The sequence below is a fragment of the Arachis stenosperma genome, chromosome 3 (assembly GCF_014773155.1).
Source record: "Arachis stenosperma cultivar V10309 chromosome 3, arast.V10309.gnm1.PFL2, whole genome shotgun sequence".
Classification (NCBI taxonomy): domain Eukaryota; kingdom Viridiplantae; phylum Streptophyta; class Magnoliopsida; order Fabales; family Fabaceae; genus Arachis; species Arachis stenosperma.
The window spans coordinates 52,140,018-52,159,657 of NC_080379.1; the positions used below are offsets into that span (position 1 = coordinate 52,140,018).

The window sequence follows — 19,640 nt, forward strand, 5'->3', positions numbered from 1 at the left end:
CGATTCGTACCGAATCCGTTCCTGAGACGCGTTACAAAAGGTCGCCCCTGGATGACGCGCTTCTTGAATAAGATGGACACGCGAATGTTTGATAAACTCCAATTTTAGAGTTTATCTTGTGTTGAATTTAGAGGGTTTTGTCAACTTTTCTCCCATGTATCCAATGAAATAGCATGGTTTTGTACATTCCTCTTTAATTGTGCTTAAGAGTGAAAACATGCTTTTTAGGTCTTAAAATAGCTAGATTTAATTCACCTTGATTCTATTAGGTGTCTTGATGTGTTTGCTAAGTGATTTCAGGTTTAGGAGACAAAGATTGGATTGAGGGAATGAAGAAAAAAAGCATGTAGAAATGGAGAACTCATGAAGGAATGAAGGAATTGCAAAACGGTCAAGCCCGACCTCTTCGCACTTAATCAACCATAACTTGAGCTATAAAAATTCAAATGATGCGGTTCCAGTTGCGTTGGAAAGCTAACATCTGGGGCTTCAAAATGATATAAGATTTGCCTTAGTTTCCACGCGTATAAGGATGTGTACATGCATTGTACGCGTACGCACTGATGGGTGCACGTGATTCACTTAATGCAACTCGTGGCCAGCTATTTTAGGAGCATTTTGGGCCCAATTCAACTCATTTCTAATGCTATTTAACCCAAGGATTGAAGAGGGATGAGGCATCTTTAGTAATAGTTAGTTTTAGTTTAAGTTTTGGAGGGAAAGTTAGTTTTTAGAGAGAGAAGCTCTCACTTCTCTCTAGGATTCGGATTAGGTTAGATCTAGATTAGGAATTCTTATATCTAGGTTAATTTCAAGCTTTGATTCACTTTTCCTTTTGTAATTCTTCTTCTTCGACATCTTTTCTCTCTAGTTTAGCATTTAATTCTTGTAATTCTCTACTTTTATGTTGATGCATTTTTGTTCTTCTATTTCTCTTTAATGCAATTTATGTTTTCATGTACCTTTATTGTTCATTTGATTTGTTGTTGTGTAATTCCTTGCAATTGAGTAGTGTAGATTTACTTTCCTTACAATTTTACTATGCTTTTCCTTTTATTCCTTCCAAGTGTTTGATGAAATGCTTGGAAGGATGTTAGAGTAGAATTTTAATGCTCTTGGCTTGGAAAGGTAACTTAGGAACTCTTGAGTTACTAATATCCAAGTAATTGATGATTGGGATCCATTGACTCTAGTTCTCACTAATTGAATTAGTGGAGAGTTAGAACTTATGGACTAGGATTGATATATCTCATTTGACTTTCCTCTACTACTAGTTAGAGGATGATTTAATGAAATTGATCCTTGCCAATTCTCATGTTATGGTTAGTGATAGGGATAGAGATCCTTTACCACCAAACCTTGTCAAGACCTTTTTAGCTATTAGTTTACTTCCATTGCCATTTATCTTTCATGCCTCTTATCAAAACCCCAAACATAACTCATAACCAATAACGAGAACACATTGTTGCAATTCCTAGGGAGAACGACCCGAGGTTTGAATACTTCGGTTTATAATTTTAGGAGTTTGTACTTATGACAAATAAATTTTTGTATGAAAGGATTATTGTTGGTTTAGAAACTATACTTGCAACGAGATTTCATTTGTGAAATTCTAAACCGTCAATTTTCCGTTCATCAAAATGGCACCTTTGTCGGGGAATTGCAATGGTGTTGTGTTATTGGTTATTGTACATATGTGAATATTGTGAATATGCTTCTTTGTTGATTATTGCTAGTTTTAGTAGTTTGTTTTCATTATTTCTTACTAGTTTTGCTTTATTTTCCCTTGCTATCATGAATTCTCACTTTGGCTATGAGTTTGGTTCTAACTATGTTGTAGGAGATGTAAATTTCAATGACAACATGCATCAAGGATGGGATACTCAAAGGTGGGAGGAGCCATATGCATATCATCAATCTTCATGGCAACAACCTCCACCAATACACTATGAACAAGAGCCATTCTATGATGCATACCAATCCAACAGCTATGGTGAATTCCCTTGTGACTATCAAGAACCACTACCATATGCCTATGAGTCATATCCTCAACCATACTCACAAGCTTCTTTTCACCAAACACCTCCACATGACCTTAATTCTTATCTACCATACCAACCACCTTTTGAGACACATGAGCCATACATAGAACCACCCAAATTCCAATGTAATTACTTTCAAGAACTACCACCTCCACACCATTCTTGGTTACTTTAAGCTCAAGAAAATGCATAAAACAACTAAAACTAACAGAAAAATACTAGTGAAACTAGCCTAAGATGCCTTGGCATCACAACACCAAACTTAATACTTGCTTGTCCCTAAGCAAGTCCTGAGTTATTTGAGAAGAAAGTATGAAACAGAAAGCAATTACATTGGCTATATTAGCAAGCATTTGAAGTTCATCAGAAGGGTTTTATGCAGAAAGTTGCAGCATCACTTTTTCATTCTTATCAGGTAAGATTATCACTTTTTCATTGCATCCATCAAACACTGCTATGGCCTCTTGTTATTCTTATGTCCTTGGCACTTTTCCCTTCTTTGTTTTTCTTTTTCTTAGAGCTCCCTTGCTCCTTGTTTGCTCAGTGTCATGTGTTGCACAAGCCTTTGGCATTTTCTTTTTCTTATCAGTGCACTACTGGTGCGCGAAATTGTGATCACTACACAACTTTGCACAACTAACCAGCAAGTGCACTGGGTCGTCCAAGTAATAAACCTTACGCGAGTAAGGGTCGATCCCACGGAGATTGTCGGTATGAAGCAAGCTATGGTCACCTTGTAAATCTTAGTCAGGCAGACTCAAATGGGTATAGGTGATAAACGCATAAAGCATAAAGATAAAGATAGAGGTACTTATGTAATTCATTGGTAGGAACTTCAGATAAGCGTATGAAGATGCCTTCCCTTCCGTCTCTCTGCTTTCCTACTGTCTTCATCCAATCCTTCTTACTCCTTTCCATGGCAAGCTTATGTAGGGTTTCACCGTTGTCAGTGGCTACCTCCCATCCTCTCAGTGAAAATGTTCCTATGCTCTGTCACAGCATATGGCTAATCAGCTGTCGGTTCTCGGTCAGGCCGGAATAGAATCCAGTGATTCTTTTGCGTCTGTCACTAACGCCCTGCCTGCTAGGAGTTTGAAGCACGTCACAGTCATTCAATCATTGAATCCTACTCAGAATACCACAGACAAGGTTAGACCTTCCGGATTCTCTTGAATGCCGCCATCAGTTCTTGCCTATACCACGAAGACTCTGATCTCACGGAATGGCTGGCTCGTTTGTCAGGCGAGCACTCGGTTGTCAGGCGATCAACCATGCATCGTGTATCAGGAATCCAAGAGATATTCACTAGAGCCTTGATTGCTTGTAGAACAAAAGTGGTTGTCAGTCACCTTGTTCATAGGTGAGAATGATGATGAGTGTCACGGATCATCACATTCATCAAGTTGAGGAACAAGTGATATCTTGGACAAAGAATAAGCGGAATTGAATAGAAGAACAATAGTAATTGCATTAATACTCGAGGTACAGCAGAGCTCCACACCTTAATCTATGGTGTGTAGAAACTCCACCGTTGAAAATACATAAGAACAAGGTCTAGGCATGGCCGAATGGCCAGCCTCCCAATGATCTAAGAACTAGATGTCCAAAGATGATAATACAATAGTAAGAGGTCCTATTTATAAGAAACTAGTAGCCTAGGGTGTACAGAGATGAGTAAATGACATAAAAATCCACTTCCGGGCCCACTTGGTGTGTGCTTGGGCTGAGCAATGAAGCAATTTCGTGTAGAGACTCTTCTTGGAGTTAAACGCCAGCTTTTATGCCAGTTTGGGCGTTTAACTCCCATTTAGGTGCCAGTTCCGGCGTTTAACGCTGGGATTTCTGAGGGTGACTTTGAATGCCGTTTGGGCCATCAAATCTTGGGCAAAGTATGGACTATCATATATTGCTGGAAAGCCCAGGATGTCTACTTTCCAACGCCGTTGAGAGCGCGCCAATTGGGCTTCTGTAGCTCCAGAAAATCCACTTCGAGTGCAGGGAGGTCAGAATCCAACAGCATCTGCAGTCCTTTTTAGTCTCTGGATCAGATTTTTGCTCAGGTCCCTCAATTTCAGCCAGAAAATACCTGAAATCACAGAAAAACACACAAACTCATAGTAAAGTCCAGAAAAGTGAATTTTAACTAAAAACTAATAAAAATATACTAAGAACTTAACTAAAACTACTAAAAACATACTAAAAACAATGCCAAAAAGGTACAAAATTATCCGCTCATCACAACACCAAACTTAAATTGTTGCTTGTCCCCAAGCAACTGAAAATCAAATAAGATAAAAAGAAGAGAATATACTATAGACTCCAAATTATCAATGGAACTTAGCTCCAAATTAGATGAGCGGGACTAGTAGCTTTTTGCCTCCAAACAGTTTTGGCATCTCACTTTATCCTTTGAAATTCAGAATGATTGGCTTCTTTAGGAACTCAGAATCCAGATAATGTTATTGATTCACCTAGTTAAGTATGATGATTCTTGAACACAGCTACTTATTGAGTCTTGGCCGTGGCCCAAAGCACTCTGTCTTCCAGTATTACCACCGGATACATACATGCCACAGACACATAATTGGGTGAACCTTTTCAGATTGTGACTCATCTTTGCTAAAGTCCCCAATTAGAGGTGTCCAGGGTTCTTAAGCACACTCTTTTTGCCTTGGATCACAACTTTATTTCTTTCTTTTTCTTTCTTTTTCTCTTTCTCCTCTTTTTTTTTCGGTTTTTTTTTGTATTCACTGCTTTTTCTTGCTTCAGGAATCATTTTTATGATTTTTCAGATCCTCAGTAACATGTCTCCTTTTTCATCATTCTTTCAAGAGCCAACAATTTTAACATTCATGAACAACAAATTCAAAAGACATATGCACTGTTCAAGCATACATTCAGAAAACAAAAAGTATTGTCGCCACATCAAACTAATTAAGCTAGTTTTAAAGATGAATTCGAAATCCTGTACTTCTTGTTCTTTTGTAATAAAAACAGTTTTCATTTAAGAAAGGTGATGGATTCATAGGACATTCATAACTTTAAGGCATAGACACTAAGACACTAATGATCATAAGACACAAACATGGATAAACATAAGCACTAAATTTCGAAAAACAGGAGAATAAAGAACAAGGAGATTAAAGAACGGGTCCACCTTAGTGATGGCGGCTCCTTCTTCCTCTTGAAGATCCTATGGAGTGCTTGAGCTCCTCAATGTCTCTTCCTTGTCTTTGTTGCCCCTCTCTCATGATCCTTTGATCTTCTCTAATTTCATGGAGGATGATGGAGTGTTCTTGATGCTCCACCCTTAGTTGTCCCATGTTGGAACTCAGTTCTCCTAGGGAGGTGTTCAGTTGCTCCCAATAGTTTTGTGGAGGAAAGTGCATCCCTTGAGGCATCTCAGGGATCTCATGATGAGTGGGGTCTCTTGTGTGCTCCATCCTTTTCTTAGTGATGGGCTTATCCTCATCAATGGGGATGTCTCCCTCTATGTCAACTCCAACTGAATAACAGAGGTGACAAATGAGATGAGGAAAGGCTAACCTTGCTAAGGTAGAGGACTTGTCCGCCACCTTATAGAGTTCTTGGGCTATAACCTCATGAACTTCCACTTCTTCTCTAATCATGATGCTATGAATCATGATGGCCCGGTCTAGAGTAACTTTGGACCGGTTGCTAGTGGGAATGATTGAGCGTTGGATAAACTCCAACCATCCTCTAGCCACGGGTTTGAGGTCATGCCTTCTCAATTGAACCGGCTTGCCTCTTGAATCTCTCTTCCATTGAGCGCCCTCTTCACAAATGTCTGTGAGGACTTGGTCCAACCTTTGATCAAAGTTGACCCTTCTAGTGTAAGGATGTTCATCTCCTTGCATCATGGGCAAATTGAATGCCAACCTTACACTTTCCGGACTAAAATCCAAGTATTTCCCCCGAACCATAGTAAGATAATTCTTTGGATTCGGGTTCCCATTTTGATCATGGTTCTTGGTGATCCATGCATTGGCATAGAACTCTTGAACCATCAAGATTCCGACTTGTTGAATGGGGTTGGTAAGAACTTCCCAACCTCTTCTTCGGATCTCATGTCGAATCTCCGGATATTCACCCTTTTTGAGTGAAAAAGGGACCTCGGGGATCACCTTCTTCAAGGCCACAACTTCATAGAAGTGGTCTAGATGCACCCTTGAGATGAATCTTTCCATCTCCCATGACTCGGAGGTAGAAGCTTTTGCCTTCCCTTTCCTCTTTCTAGAGGTTTCTCCGGCCTTGGATGCCATAAATGGTTATGGAAAAACGAAAAAGCAACGCTTTTACCACACCAAACTTAAAAGGTTTGCTCGTCCTCGAGCAAAAGAAGAAAGAAGAGAGTAGAAGAAGAAGAAATGAGGAAGAAGGGAATGGCATTGTGTTCGGCCAAAGAGGGGGAGAAGTGGTGTTTAGGTTGTGTGAAAATGAAGGGGTGAAGAAGGGTATATATAGGAGAGGGGGGGTCATGGTTCGGTCAAGTGAGGGTAGGTTTGGGTGGGAAAGTGGTTTGAATTTGAATGGTGAGGTAGGTGGGGTTTTATGAAGGATGGATGTGAGTGGTGAAGAGGAAGAAGGGATTTGATAGGTGAAGGGTTTTTGGGGAAGAGGAGTTGAGGTGATTGGTGAATGGGTGAAGAAGAGAGAGAGAGTGGTGGGGTTGGTGGGGATCCTGTGGGGTCCACAGATCCTGTGGTGTCAAGGAAAAGTCATCCCTGCACCAAATGGCATTCAAAATCACGTTTTGAGCCATTTCTGGCGTTAAACGCCAGGCTGGTGCCCATTCCTGGCGTTTAATGCCAAATTCTTGCCCTTTTCTGGCGTTTAACGCCAGTCTGGTGCCCCTTTCTGGCGTTAAATGCCCAGAATGGTGCCAGACTGGGCGTTAAACGCCCACCTGCTAGCCTTACTGGCGTTTAAACGCCAGTAAGTTCTTCCTCCAGGGTGTGCTATTTTTCTTCCTGTTTTTCATTCTGTTTTTGCTTTTTCAATTGATTTTGTGACTTCTCATGATCATCAACCTACAAAAAAACATAAAATAACAAAAGAAAATAGATAAAATATAACATTGGGTTGCCTCCCAACAAGCGCTTCTTTAATGTCAGTAGCTTGACAGATGGCTCTCATGGAGCCTCACATTTTCTCAGAGCAATGTTGGAACCTCCCAACACCAAACTTAGAGTTTGAATGTGGGGGTTCAACACCAAACTTAGAGTTTGGTTGTGGCCTCCCAACACCAAACTTAGAGTTTGACTGTGGGGGCTCTGTTTGACTCTGATTTGAGAGAAGCTCTTCATGCTTCCTCTCCATGATGACAGAGGGATATCCTTGAGCCTTAAACACCAAGGATTCTTCATTCACTTGAATGATCAACTCTCCTCTATCAACATCAATCACAGCCTTTGCTGTGGCCAGGAAGGGTCTGCCAAGGATGATGGTTTCATCCATGCACTTCTCAGTCTCTAGGATTATGAAATCTGCAGGGATGTAATGGTTTTCAATCTTCACCAAAACATCCTCTACAAGTCCATGAGCTTGTTTTCTTGAGTTGTCTGCCATCTCTAATGAGATTCTTGCAGCTTGCACCTCAAAGATCCTTAGCTTCTCCATTACAGAGAGAGGCATGAGGTTTACACTTGACCCTAAGTCCCACAGAGCCTTCTTGAAGGTCATGTTGCCTATGGTACAAGGTATTGAAAACTTCCCAGGATCTTGTCTCTTTTGAGGTAATTTCTGCCTAGACAAGTCATCCAGTTCTTTGGTGAGCAAAGGAGGTTCATTCTCCCAAGTCTCATTTCCAAATAACTTGTCATTTAGCTTCATGATTGCTCCAAGGTATTTAGCAACTTGCTCTTCAGTGACATACTCATCCTCTTCAGAGGAAGAATACTCATCAGAGCTCATGAAAGGCAGAAGTAAGTCCAATGGAATCTCTATGGTCTCATTTTGAGCCTCATATTCCCATGGTTCCTCATTGGGGAACTCAATGGAGGTCAGTGCACGCCCACTGAGGTCTTCCTCAGTGGCGTTCACTTCCTCTCCTTCCTCTCCAAATTCGGCCATGTTGATGGCCTTGCACTCTCTTTTTGGATTTTCTTCTGTGTTGCTTGGGAGAGTACTAGGAGGGAGTTCAGTAACTTTCTTGCTCAGCTGTCCCACTTGTGCCTCCAAATTCCTAATGGAGGACCTTGTTTCAGTCATGAAACTTTGAGTGGTTTTGATTAGATCAGAGACCATAGTTGCTAAGTCAGAGGGGTTCTGCTTAGAATTCTCTGTCTGTTGCTGAGAAGATGATGGAAAAGGCTTGCCATTGCTAAACCTGTTTCTTCTACCATTATTGTTGTTAAAACCTTGTTGAGGTCTTTCTTGATTCTTCCATGAGAAATTTGGGTGATTTCTCCATGAAGAATTATAGGTGTTTCCATAGGGTTCTCCTAGGTAATTCACCTCTTCCATTGAAGGGTTCTCAGGATCATAGGCTTCTTCTTTAGATGAAGCATCCTTAGTACTGCTTGGTGCACTTTGCATTCCAGACAGACTTTGAGAAATCAAATTGACTTGTTGAGTCAATATCTTGTTCTGAGCCAAAATGGCATTCAGAGCATCAATCTCAAGAACTCCTTTCTTCTGATTAGTCCCATTGTTCACAGGATTCCTTTCAGAAGTGTACATGAATTGGTTATTTGCAACCATTTCAATTAGCTCTTGAGCTTCTGTAGGCGTCTTCTTCAAATGAAGAGATCCTCCAGCAGAGCTATCCAAAGACATCTTGGATAGTTCAGAGAGACCATCATAGAAAATACCTATGATGCTCCATTCAGAAAGCATGTCAGAAGGACATTTTCTTATCAATTGTTTGTATCTTTCCCAAGCTTCATAGAGGGATTCTCCATCCTTCTGTCTGAAGGTTTGGACTTCCACTCTAAGCTTACTCAATTTTTGAGGTGGAAAGAACTTTGCCAAGAAGGCATTGACTAGCTTTTCCCATGAGTCCAGGCTTTCTTTAGGTTGTGAGTCCAACCATGTCCTAGCTCTGTCTCTTACAGCAAAAGGGAATAGCATAAGTCTGTAGACCTCAGGGTCTACCCCATTAGTCTTGACAGTGTCACAGATTTGCAAGAATTCAGCTAAAAACTGATGAGGATCTTCCAATGGAAGTCCATGAAACTTGCAATTCTGTTGCATTAGAGAAACTAATTGAGGCTTAAGCTCAAAGTTGTTTGCTCCAATGGCAGGGATAGAGATGCTTCTCCCATAGAAGTCGGGAGTAGGTGCAGTAAAGTCACCAGCACCTTCCTTGCATTGTTTGCATTGTTGTTGTTTTCGGCTGCCATGGGTTCTTCTTCTTTGAAGATTTCTGTTAGGTCCTCTATAGAGAATTGTGCCTTAGCTTCTCTTAGCTTTCGCTTCAAGGTCCTTTCAGGTTCAGGGTCAGCTTCAACAAGAATGCCTTTGTCTCTGCTCCTGCTTATATGAAAGAGAAGAAAACAAGAAAATGTGGAATCCTCTATGTCACAGTATAGAGATTCCTTGAGGTGTCAGAGGAAAAGAAAAATAGAAGACAGAGGTAGAAAATTCGAACTTATCAAAGAAGATGGAGTTCGAATTTTGCATTAAGGAATAGTGTTAGTCCATAAATAGAAGGATGTGAGAAGAAGGGAAGTAATATTCGAAAATCAAGTGAAATATTTTGAAAAACACTAATTAGTTTTCGAAAATAAGAGTGGGAGAGAAATCAAGTGATTTTTGAAAAAGATTTTGAAATTAGAAGTCAAAAAGATTTGATTGAAAGCTATTTTGAAAAAGATGAGGTTAAGAAGATATGATTGATTTTAAAAATATGTGATTGAGAAAATATGATTTGAAAACAAATTTAAAAAGATTTGATAAAATTAATGACTTGTCTAACAATAAAAGATATGATTCAAACATTAAACCTTTCTCAACAGAAAAGGCAACATACTTGAAATGTTCAATCAAATCATTAATTGTTAGCAAGTATCTTTGAAAAAGGAAAGAAATTGATTTTGAAAACATTTGATTGAAAAGATATGATTTGAAAAAGATTTGATTTTGAAAAACTTTGAAAACTTGAAAAAAAATTGATTTGAAAACAAAATCCTCCCCCTTGTGCCATCCTGGCGTTAAACGCCCAGAATGGTGCACATTCTGGCGTTTAACGCCCAAAACTATACCCTTTTGGGCGTTAAACGCCCAACCAGGTACCCTGGCTGGCGTTTAAACGCTAGTCTGTCCTTCTTCACTGGGCGTTTTGAACGCCCAGCTTTTTCTGTGTAATTCCTCTGCTGCATGTTCTGAATCTTCAATTCTCTGTATTATTGACTTGAAAAGACACAAATTAAAAATATTTTTGGATTTTTTTATAATCAAAATGCAACTAAAATCAAATAACAATGCATGCAAGACACCAAACTTAGCAGTTTGTATACTACTGACACTAATGAGAATGCATATGAGACACATAAAACACTCAAGTCCAGAGAATTCAAGGATCAGAGTAAGAAATAATCAAGAATTACTTGAAGATCCTTAAGACACATGAATGAATGCATGCAATTGACACCAAACTTAAGATGAGACACTAGACTCAAACAAGAAACATAAAATATTTTTGGTTTTTATGATTTTGTAATTTTTTTGTGCTTTTTTTTTTCGAAAATTATATGGAAAAGAAAATAAAGGTATCAAAATTCTTAATGAGAATTCTAGGAATCATGCAATGTTAGTCTAAAGCTTTAGTCTAAAGGAATTAGACATGGCTAGCCAAGCTTCAGCAGGACATTGCATTCAAGAGCTAAATTGATGAAGATCAATCAGCTTTGGTGATGATAAGAACATCACCTTGAAACACTAGAATTCATTCTTAAGAACTCTGAAGAAAAATACCTAATCTAAGCAACAAGATGAACCGTCAGTTGTCCATACACAAAACAATCCCCGGCAACGGCGCCAAAAACTTGGTGCGCGAAATTGTGATCACTACACAACTTTGCACAACTAACCAGCAAGTGCACTGGGTCGTCCAAGTAATAAACCTTACGCGAGTAAGGGTCGATCCCACGGAGATTGTCGGTATGAAGCAAGCTATGGTCACCTTGTAAATCTTAGTCAGGCAGACTCAAATGGGTATAGGTGATAAACGCATAAAGCATAAAGATAAAGATAGAGGTACTTATGTAATTCATTGGTAGGAACTTCAGATAAGCGTATGAAGATGCCTTCCCTTCCGTCTCTCTGCTTTCCTACTGTCTTCATCCAATCCTTCTTACTCCTTTCCATGGCAAGCTTATGTAGGGTTTCACCGTTGTCAGTGGCTACCTCCCATCCTCTCAGTGAAAATGTTCCTATGCTCTGTCACAGCATATGGCTAATCAGCTGTCGGTTCTCGGTCAGGCCGGAATAGAATCCAGTGATTCTTTTGCGTCTGTCACTAACGCCCCGCCTGCTAGGAGTTTGAAGCACGTCACAGTCATTCAATCATTGAATCCTACTCAGAATACCACAGACAAGGTTAGACCTTCCGGATTCTCTTGAATGCCGCCATCAGTTCTTGCCTATACCACGAAGACTCTGATCTCACGGAATGGCTGGCTCGTTTGTCAGGCGAGCACTCGGTTGTCAGGCGATCAACCATGCATCGTGTATCAGGAATCCAAGAGATATTCACTAGAGCCTTGATTGCTTGTAGAACAAAAGTGGTTGTCAGTCACCTTGTTCATAGGTGAGAATGATGATGAGTGTCACGGATCATCACATTCATCAAGTTGAAGAACAAGTGATATCTTGGACAAAGAACAAGCGGAATTGAATAGAAGAACAATAGTAATTGCATTAATACTCGAGGTACAGCAGAGCTCCACACCTTAATCTATGGTGTGTAGAAACTCCACCGTTGAAAATACATAAGAACAAGGTCTAGGCATGGCCGAATGGCCAGCCTCCCAATGATCTAAGAACTAGATGTCCAAAGATGATAATACAATAGTAAGAGGTCCTATTTATAAGAAACTAGTAGCCTAGGGTGTACAGAGATGAGTAAATGACATAAAAATCCACTTTTGGGCCCACTTGGTGTGTGCTTGGGCTGAGCAATGAAGCAATTTCGTGTAGAGACTCTTCTTGGAGTTAAACGCCAGCTTTTATGCCAGTTTGGGCGTTTAACTCCCATTTAGGTGCCAGTTCTGGCGTTTAACGCTGGGATTTCTGAGGGTGACTTTGAACGCCGGTTTGGGCCATCAAATCTTGGGCAAAGTATGAACTATCATATATTGCTGGAAAGCCCAGGATGTCTACTTTCCAACGCCGTTGAGAGCGCGCCAATTAGGCTTCTGTAGCTCCAGAAAATCCACTTCGAGTGCAGGGAGGTCAGAATCCAACAGCATCTGCAGTCCTTTTTAGTCTCTGGATCAGATTTTTGCTCAGGTCCCTCAATTTCAGCCAGAAAATACCTGAAATCACAGAAAAATACACAAACTCATAGTAAAGTCCAGAAAAGTGAATTTTAACTAAAAACTAATAAAAATATACTAAGAACTTAACTAAAACTACTAAAAACATACTAAAAACAATGCCAAAAAGGTACAAATTATCCGCTCATCAACTACACATATCCACTACAGGCATTTTAGTTCACATTTCTTCTTGAGACATTGGTGCCCAGCACCTCTTTGTGTGACTAAATGTTTTGTATTTATGTTGCTCTTGATAATGGACTTTTGGTTGATAATCCCGGGTTAGTTAACCCAAGTTACCAAGTGTTGAAACACTCCTCAGAACCTATTCATGCAAGCATATCCTTAATACATAAACACCACAGGCATTTGTCTCAGAAGTTCAAACCATTGGTGCCTAGCTTATTTTCTCAATTTTTTTTTTGCTTTTTGGTTGCCCTTTTTCAGTGGCTTTTTCTTCTTCTTTTTCTTTCTTTTTCATGGCCAAAGACATTTATTCATCAAGATCCATAGACAGTATTCAAACTTCTACACAAAAATGATAATTCTACACTCAATTTCCAGTGATCTGACTAAACAATCAAGCATGCATACCACCACTTAATTCTACTTGATTTGTCACTAATTGAGCCAAGTTACTTTTGTTCAAACTTTTCTTTTATTTTTGGAAACAGAACAAGCATGGCAAGCATTTGTTTAAGAAGGTGAAGTTATATCCAAACATCTAGGCATTCACTTTATTCAAAGCAGTAAACCAACACTCATACTAAAAACTTCACATTCCAGAAAGATTCAACAATTACAGTTTAAACCAGAACAAGCATGCTTTTGTTTGCCTTTTAAAGAATGGTCAAGGAACAACACCACCTTGTGAAATTTCTTGTTTTCTCTTTGTTGCCAGGAAACAATTTGATTTCTCCTTCTTCTCCTAGTTGTTGCTTCATGTTCTTTCTAAGATCCTTGTTTCCTTTCCTGCAAAGAGTGATGAAGTTGCTTGCTTCTCAAGCACTTGAGTGGTTAGCTCAACTATGTATGGGCAAGTGTCTGAGTCTTAAGTTGGTGTGTGAACACCAAACTTAGTCTCCTACTTACTCCTCTGCCCTTTGAATCCTTGAATTCTCCTTGGAATGAAGTTGCTGCTAAGGATTTTAAGCATTTCTGTGATTGCTTAGAATGGTTGTTCCTTTCATATAATTCAAAGGTTGTTGTGTTCAGTTGATCTGTATGGTGGAACACCAAACTTAGAGTCACACATTCCCCTTTGAATTATTGATCCACGAATTCATTGTTTGGTGTGAAACACCAAACTTAATTCTTTGCAATGCACAGAAACTACTTCACCTTTTTATTGAAACAAATAAAAGAAACAGCAAAGGAGTATTACCTCAGGTTGGGTTGCCTCCCAACAAGCGCTTCTTTAACGTCACTAGCTTGACGGTTGTCCCTTGTTAGGGTGGATTGTAGTGCTTGATGTCCTCTCCTCTCACTATGAAAACGTCCCCATTTGATTCCTTCATGATTTCCAAATGTTCCATAGAAAGAACTTTCCTGATTGTGAACACTTGAGGGAGCTGGGAAGGAATGGTTTTGAGGCCAGGTGGGATTGGCAGATAATGACTTGATATCACTTTATCTCCCGGAGAGAAACCTTCAGTGGGAATTTTCTTGTTTCTCCACCCTCTTGGCAATTTCTTTACAATTCTTCCCTCTCTCTTGAGGATTTCTTCATTGACCCTTATGCCAGGAGGATCCTTCTGAGCTGTTTCTATTGATTCTTGTGGCTTTAACTCTTGCAATTCTTGTTTGCCTTCCAAGGACTGTTTCAGAGTTTCAGCTGCTGGGTTGCTTTCCTCCAAACACAGATGGCTACTATCATCCTTAGGCTTTTCAGGTTCTGGTTCAGGCTCAGATGCAGGTTTGAAAACATGGAAAATGAGCTGTTCATCATGTATTCTCAAAATTAGCTCTTCTTGTTCTACATCTATGAGCGCTCTAGCAGTGGCTAGAAATGGCCTTCCCAGAATGATAGGGTGTAGGTAGCTTTCCTCCATGTCCAAAATGACAAAGTCTGTGGGGAAGAAATAATTTCCCACTTTCACCAGCACATTCTCAACTACCCCTTCAGCTTGCTTCTGAGTTTTGTCAGCCAGTTGTATGATTACATCAGTGGATCTCACCTCATTTAGTTGTAGCCTCTTCATAAGAGTCAGAGGCATCACATTTATGCTAGCTCCTAGATCACAGAATCCTCTGTCAATTTTTGTTTCCCCTATGATGCAGGGGATATGAAAACTTCCTGGGTCTGTTTTCTTAGAGACTATGTCCTTCTTGATGAGGGCACTGCATTCTTTGTTCATTATTACAGTTTGTCCTCCCTTCAAAACTCTTTTCTTGCTCAGCAATTCCTTCAAATACTTGATATGTGTAGGCATCTGCTGGAGAATCTCAAGAAAGGGAATATTGATATGGAGAGACTTAAATGTCTCTAAAAACCTTGAATATGTTTTCCCTTTTTCACCTCCTCCTAACCTCTGAGGAAATGGTGCTTTTGGTTGGTATGTTTCCAGCATGCCTTTATTTTGCAGTTCCTTGGCTTGCTCAGTTTCACTTTCCTGCTTAGCTTCTTCCACACCTTCCTTCAAGATTTCTGGCTCCTGTTCTGAGGGTCTGATTCCTTCTTCTTCTGAGACTTCCTTCAATATGGTGATGGCCTTGCATTCTTCCCATCTCACTCCCTTTTGTTCCCCTTTAGGATTCTTTTCTGTGTCACTAGGGAACACTGCAGTTGACTTGGGGGCCTGTTGAGATAGCTCTCCTACTCGAGACTCCATCCTCTTGAGTTTTTCACCATGGTTCCTTAAGGTAGATCTCACATCATCCCTAAAGCTTTTCAACTCACTTATGTCCTGACCCATGTTTGCAAGCATTCCTTCTATCCTGTTTAATTGATCTTGAAATTGTTGGTTCGGATTAGGTTGGGCAGGTTGATTATTTTGGCCATGATATGGTGGTTAGGAGTAAGTGTTTTGTGTGGCTTGGTATGATCTTTGGTTGGAGTTTTGGTATGTGGAATTGTTATGTTGGTTGGGGTTGTAAGGTTTGTGGTTTTGTGGTTGGGTTTGCTGGTTTCCCCACCCAAAGTTTGGGTGGTTTTTCCAGCCTGGGTTGTAAGTGTTGGAATGTGGATCATATGGTTGCCTTTGTTGATTTCCCACATAGTTGGCCTCTTCCCAATCACCTCCTTCAGTGCTTACTTCCTCTTGATCTTGTGTGTGTATTGCAGCCACTTGATTTGTTTCTAATTTCCTGGTGAGCTCTGCTAGTTGCTTGGCAAACACCTTGTTTTGGGCTAGAATTGTATCAACATGGTTCAGCTCCATGACTCCCTTAGTGTTGTGTCTCTCTGAAGCATAGTAGTACTCATTCTCAGCCACTGTCTCAATCACTTCAATAGCTTCTTCCACAGTCTTTTTCCTGTTCAATGAACCTCCTGATGAATGGTCTACAGCCTTCCTTGATTCATAAGAAAGTCCATCATAGAAAATATGCAATTGCACCCAGTCATGGAACATGTCTGGTGGGCATTTCCTTGTCAAATCCTTGAACCTCTCCCATGCCTCGTAGAGAGTTTCACCATCTTGTTGTCTAAAAGTCTGAACCTCAGATCGAAGCCTATTGACCTTTTGTGGGGGGTAGAAACGTGCCAGAAACTTGCTTTCCACCTCATCCCAGGTTGTTAGGCTCCCCCTTGGGAATGATTCCAGCCACTTAGTTGCCTTGTCCCTAAGTGAAAATGGGAACAAGAGCAGTTTATAGGCATCTTCCTGGACTCCATTGGACTTCACAGTGTCGCAAATTCTCAGGAATTTTGTGAGATGTTGGTTTGGATCTTCATTAGCACTCCCACCAAATGAACAATGATTCTCCACCAGTGATATTAGCTGTGGTTTGAGTTCAAAATTGTTGGCCTGAATGGGTGGTTTCTGAATGCTGCTACCACAATTCCCAGAGGTTGGGTTTATGTATGAACCAAGAACCCTCCTCTCGGGAATGGCATTGTTTCCATCAGCTCTCTCATGGTTGTGAACTTCTCTATCCATGTTGAGATCTAGAGCTTCCTCAAAATTGTCCTCAGATTCTCCTTCAGATTCTTCTTCTCCCAGTACTCTCTTCCCTCTTGCTTCCCTTCTAAGTTTATGAAGGGTCCTCTCTGGTTCGGTATATGGATGAGTTGATGTCTCTCCTCTCCTACCTGTCATACAAGAACACAGCACAGGCAACAAACAAGTGAAATACTCTTGGTTAATGGAAGAGTATGGTTAGAGTAGTTGAGGAATTAATTCAAATAGTTAGTGAGTCAGTGAGTTAGTTGCTTGAAATTAAAGGCATAAAGAAAGAAAGCAAGTAACAGAGTGCAGAAATTAAAATTCAACAAGTAACTTGAACAAAACAAGAAAAATGCTCAATCTAGTTAACTTCCAATTTGAGAATTGTCAATCGAAAACCAATCCCCGGCAACGGCGCCATAAACTTGATGCTACGATTTTAGGAAATTGCACGATCGGCAAAAATTCCTTCCGGCAAGTGCACCGGTTATCGTCAAGTAAAGACTCACAATAGAGTGAGGTCGAATCCCACAAGGATTGGTTGAGTGAGCAATTCGGATTAGAAGTGTGTTCTAGTTGAGCGGAATCAAGATTTAGATGAGAATTGCGGAATGTAAAAGTGCATGAATTAAAGAGCGAGAAGCTAAATTGCTGAAATTAAAAAGGGATCGGGGTGATTGCATGAATTTAATTGCAGAATGTAAAGAGAAAGTGGTAGATCAGAAATGGGGAATTCATTGGGTTTCAGGAGATATTGAGATCTCCGAATCAAAACATTTTTATCCCTTCCTCAACCAATGCATTCATTGAATTTTGCTTGGCAATCTTATATGATTGGATCCCAATCCCTTGGCTCACCAATTCTCTCTAAAAACAAACAAATTTCCAATCCCTTGGTTTAAATGTTCATAAGAAGAGATGATGTTCGATCACTGATTATACCACACAGTTTCATGAACCATAATTTGGTAGGATTACATGTCACAATATCCATCCAAACCCCAATCCAATTCACTGTGAGAAAGCTTCTCTAGCATGAATCCTCCATTCCTTTCCCAAGGTTCCGAAGGATTCCAATTATGGATAGTTTCTTTCCCAAGACAACTAACCAATGGAATTAGATTGAGAAGCTTTCTAACAAAAATTCAAGAGAAAAGATTGAAGAAGAAGATAAAAACTATTATTGATTCATTGAATTACAATAGAGCTCCCTAACCCAATGAAAGGGGGTTTAGTGAGTCATAGCTCCGAATTCAATTACAAAAAGTATGAAAACTAGAAAAATGATCCAAAATCCTCCAACTAACTTAAATTCTATCCTATTTATACACTTTCTAAATTGAGCTTCTGTTGTGTTTCTTGGGCTTTGAGGCCTTTCCCTGATTTCCTTTTGCTTTGGGTTTATGATCCAAAATCTTGATGAGGCTGCTGATCCAATTCTGTAACATTCATTGAGCCAACTTAGTGATAATCAAGTAATGACACATGACTCAACAAATTGAAATTCCAGACTCATCAATTCTTCAGGCCCAATCCCATAAACCATGATATTCAATTGGGTTTCATACCAGAGTACGTTTAAGTTCATGTTTGTGCTCAAATGCTAACTTAAACTGCAATATCTTTGGCCCAGAAACCTTTTCAAATAGTGACGTTTAAGTTGCAGTTTAAGCTTAAACTGCAACTTAAACGTTGGACACTCCTGGAGGTGGTATAACTCAAGCACGTTTAAGCTTCAGTTTAAGGTTAAACTGAAGCTTAAACGTGGAAATGGAAGAACGCAACCCTGGAGGGTAAAGTAGTCGAACACGTTTAAGCTTCAGTTTAAGGTTAAACTGAAGCTTAAACGTGGAAATGGAAGAAGCAACCCTGGAGTGTGGAATGGTCGAACACGTTTAAGCTCCAGTTTAAGCTTAAACTGGAGCTTAAACGTGGAAATGAAGAAAGCAACCTTGGAGGAGAGTGGTCGAACACGTTTAAGCTCCAGTTTAAGGTTAAACTGGAGCTTAAACGTGGAAATGGCTCCCTGGTGCATTTCTCATTTCTGGCGTTTAACTTCCAGTTTAAGGTTAAACTGGAGGTTAAACGCCACTTTCAGCTTTTCCTCAGCTTTCATGATTTTGGCGTTTAAGCTCCAGTTTAAGCTTAAACTGGAGCTTAAACGCCACTGATAGTTTCCAGCATTATATGGCTTGGCAGTTTAAGTTCCAGTTTAAGCTTAAACTGGAACTTAAACTCCACATGTGATATTCAAGCTTCCTTTATTGATTTTGTTGCTTCCTTGCCTAGCCTCTTCTTCCCTGAAATCATCCAAACAACTGCATCAAAGTCTTGCAAAATTTCATGAGAAATCTTCCATTCATAGCATTCAAGTAATATAACTAAAAACTCATGGAATTTGCATCAAAATCATACTGTTTGGATGGTTCATTGCTTTGTTATTCATTTAACCATTCTTGGTTACTTTAAGCTCAAGAAAATGCATAAAACAACTAAAACTAACAGAAAAATGCTAGTGAAACTAGCCTAAGATGCCTTGGCATCACATAAAAGAGAGATTGGAAACTCTGGTGGAGAAGGAGGAATGCCACTTTTTGTTAGAATAATTGGAGGAACCTATGATCATTGAAGAAAAGGAAGAAGTGGTTGAAGATCTAGGAGATGCCGAATCGCCATGGAAATCTAAAGTTGAAGAGAACCCCTCCAAGAAGATTGAAATTGATATTGAGGAGGAGAGTGCACAACCTCCAAAACAATTTTTGAATGAAGACTTGGAAGGAATGGAGTAAGAATTGAGTTCCCTTGGTGATGAAGATCATGCATCCAAACTTCTTGGTGGTGAATCCTTTGAACTTGAAGAAGTTTCTCCCAATGAGATAGAGAGAAATATGGAGGTAGATTTCTCTCTTCCTCCCATTTATGATTTGAGTGATGGAGAAGAATTAGATGAAGTTGACGAACAAAGGATTGAAATTGAAGAAGTTTGTCAA

At 39.9% G+C, this 19,640-nt stretch overlaps 2 non-coding genes across 2 annotated transcripts; both read left to right on the forward strand.

The window, feature by feature from the left end:
- Positions 1-8,894: 8,894 nt before the first annotated feature.
- Positions 8,895-9,002, forward strand: LOC130970995 (small nucleolar RNA R71). Its single transcript, XR_009082235.1, has one exon. It is a non-coding gene; the product is annotated as a small nucleolar RNA R71 (small nucleolar RNA).
- A 7,112-nt stretch (positions 9,003-16,114) lies between these two features.
- LOC130972691 (small nucleolar RNA R71) lies at positions 16,115-16,218 on the forward strand. Its single transcript, XR_009083855.1, has one exon. It is a non-coding gene; the product is annotated as a small nucleolar RNA R71 (small nucleolar RNA).
- Positions 16,219-19,640: the final 3,422 nt, after the last annotated feature.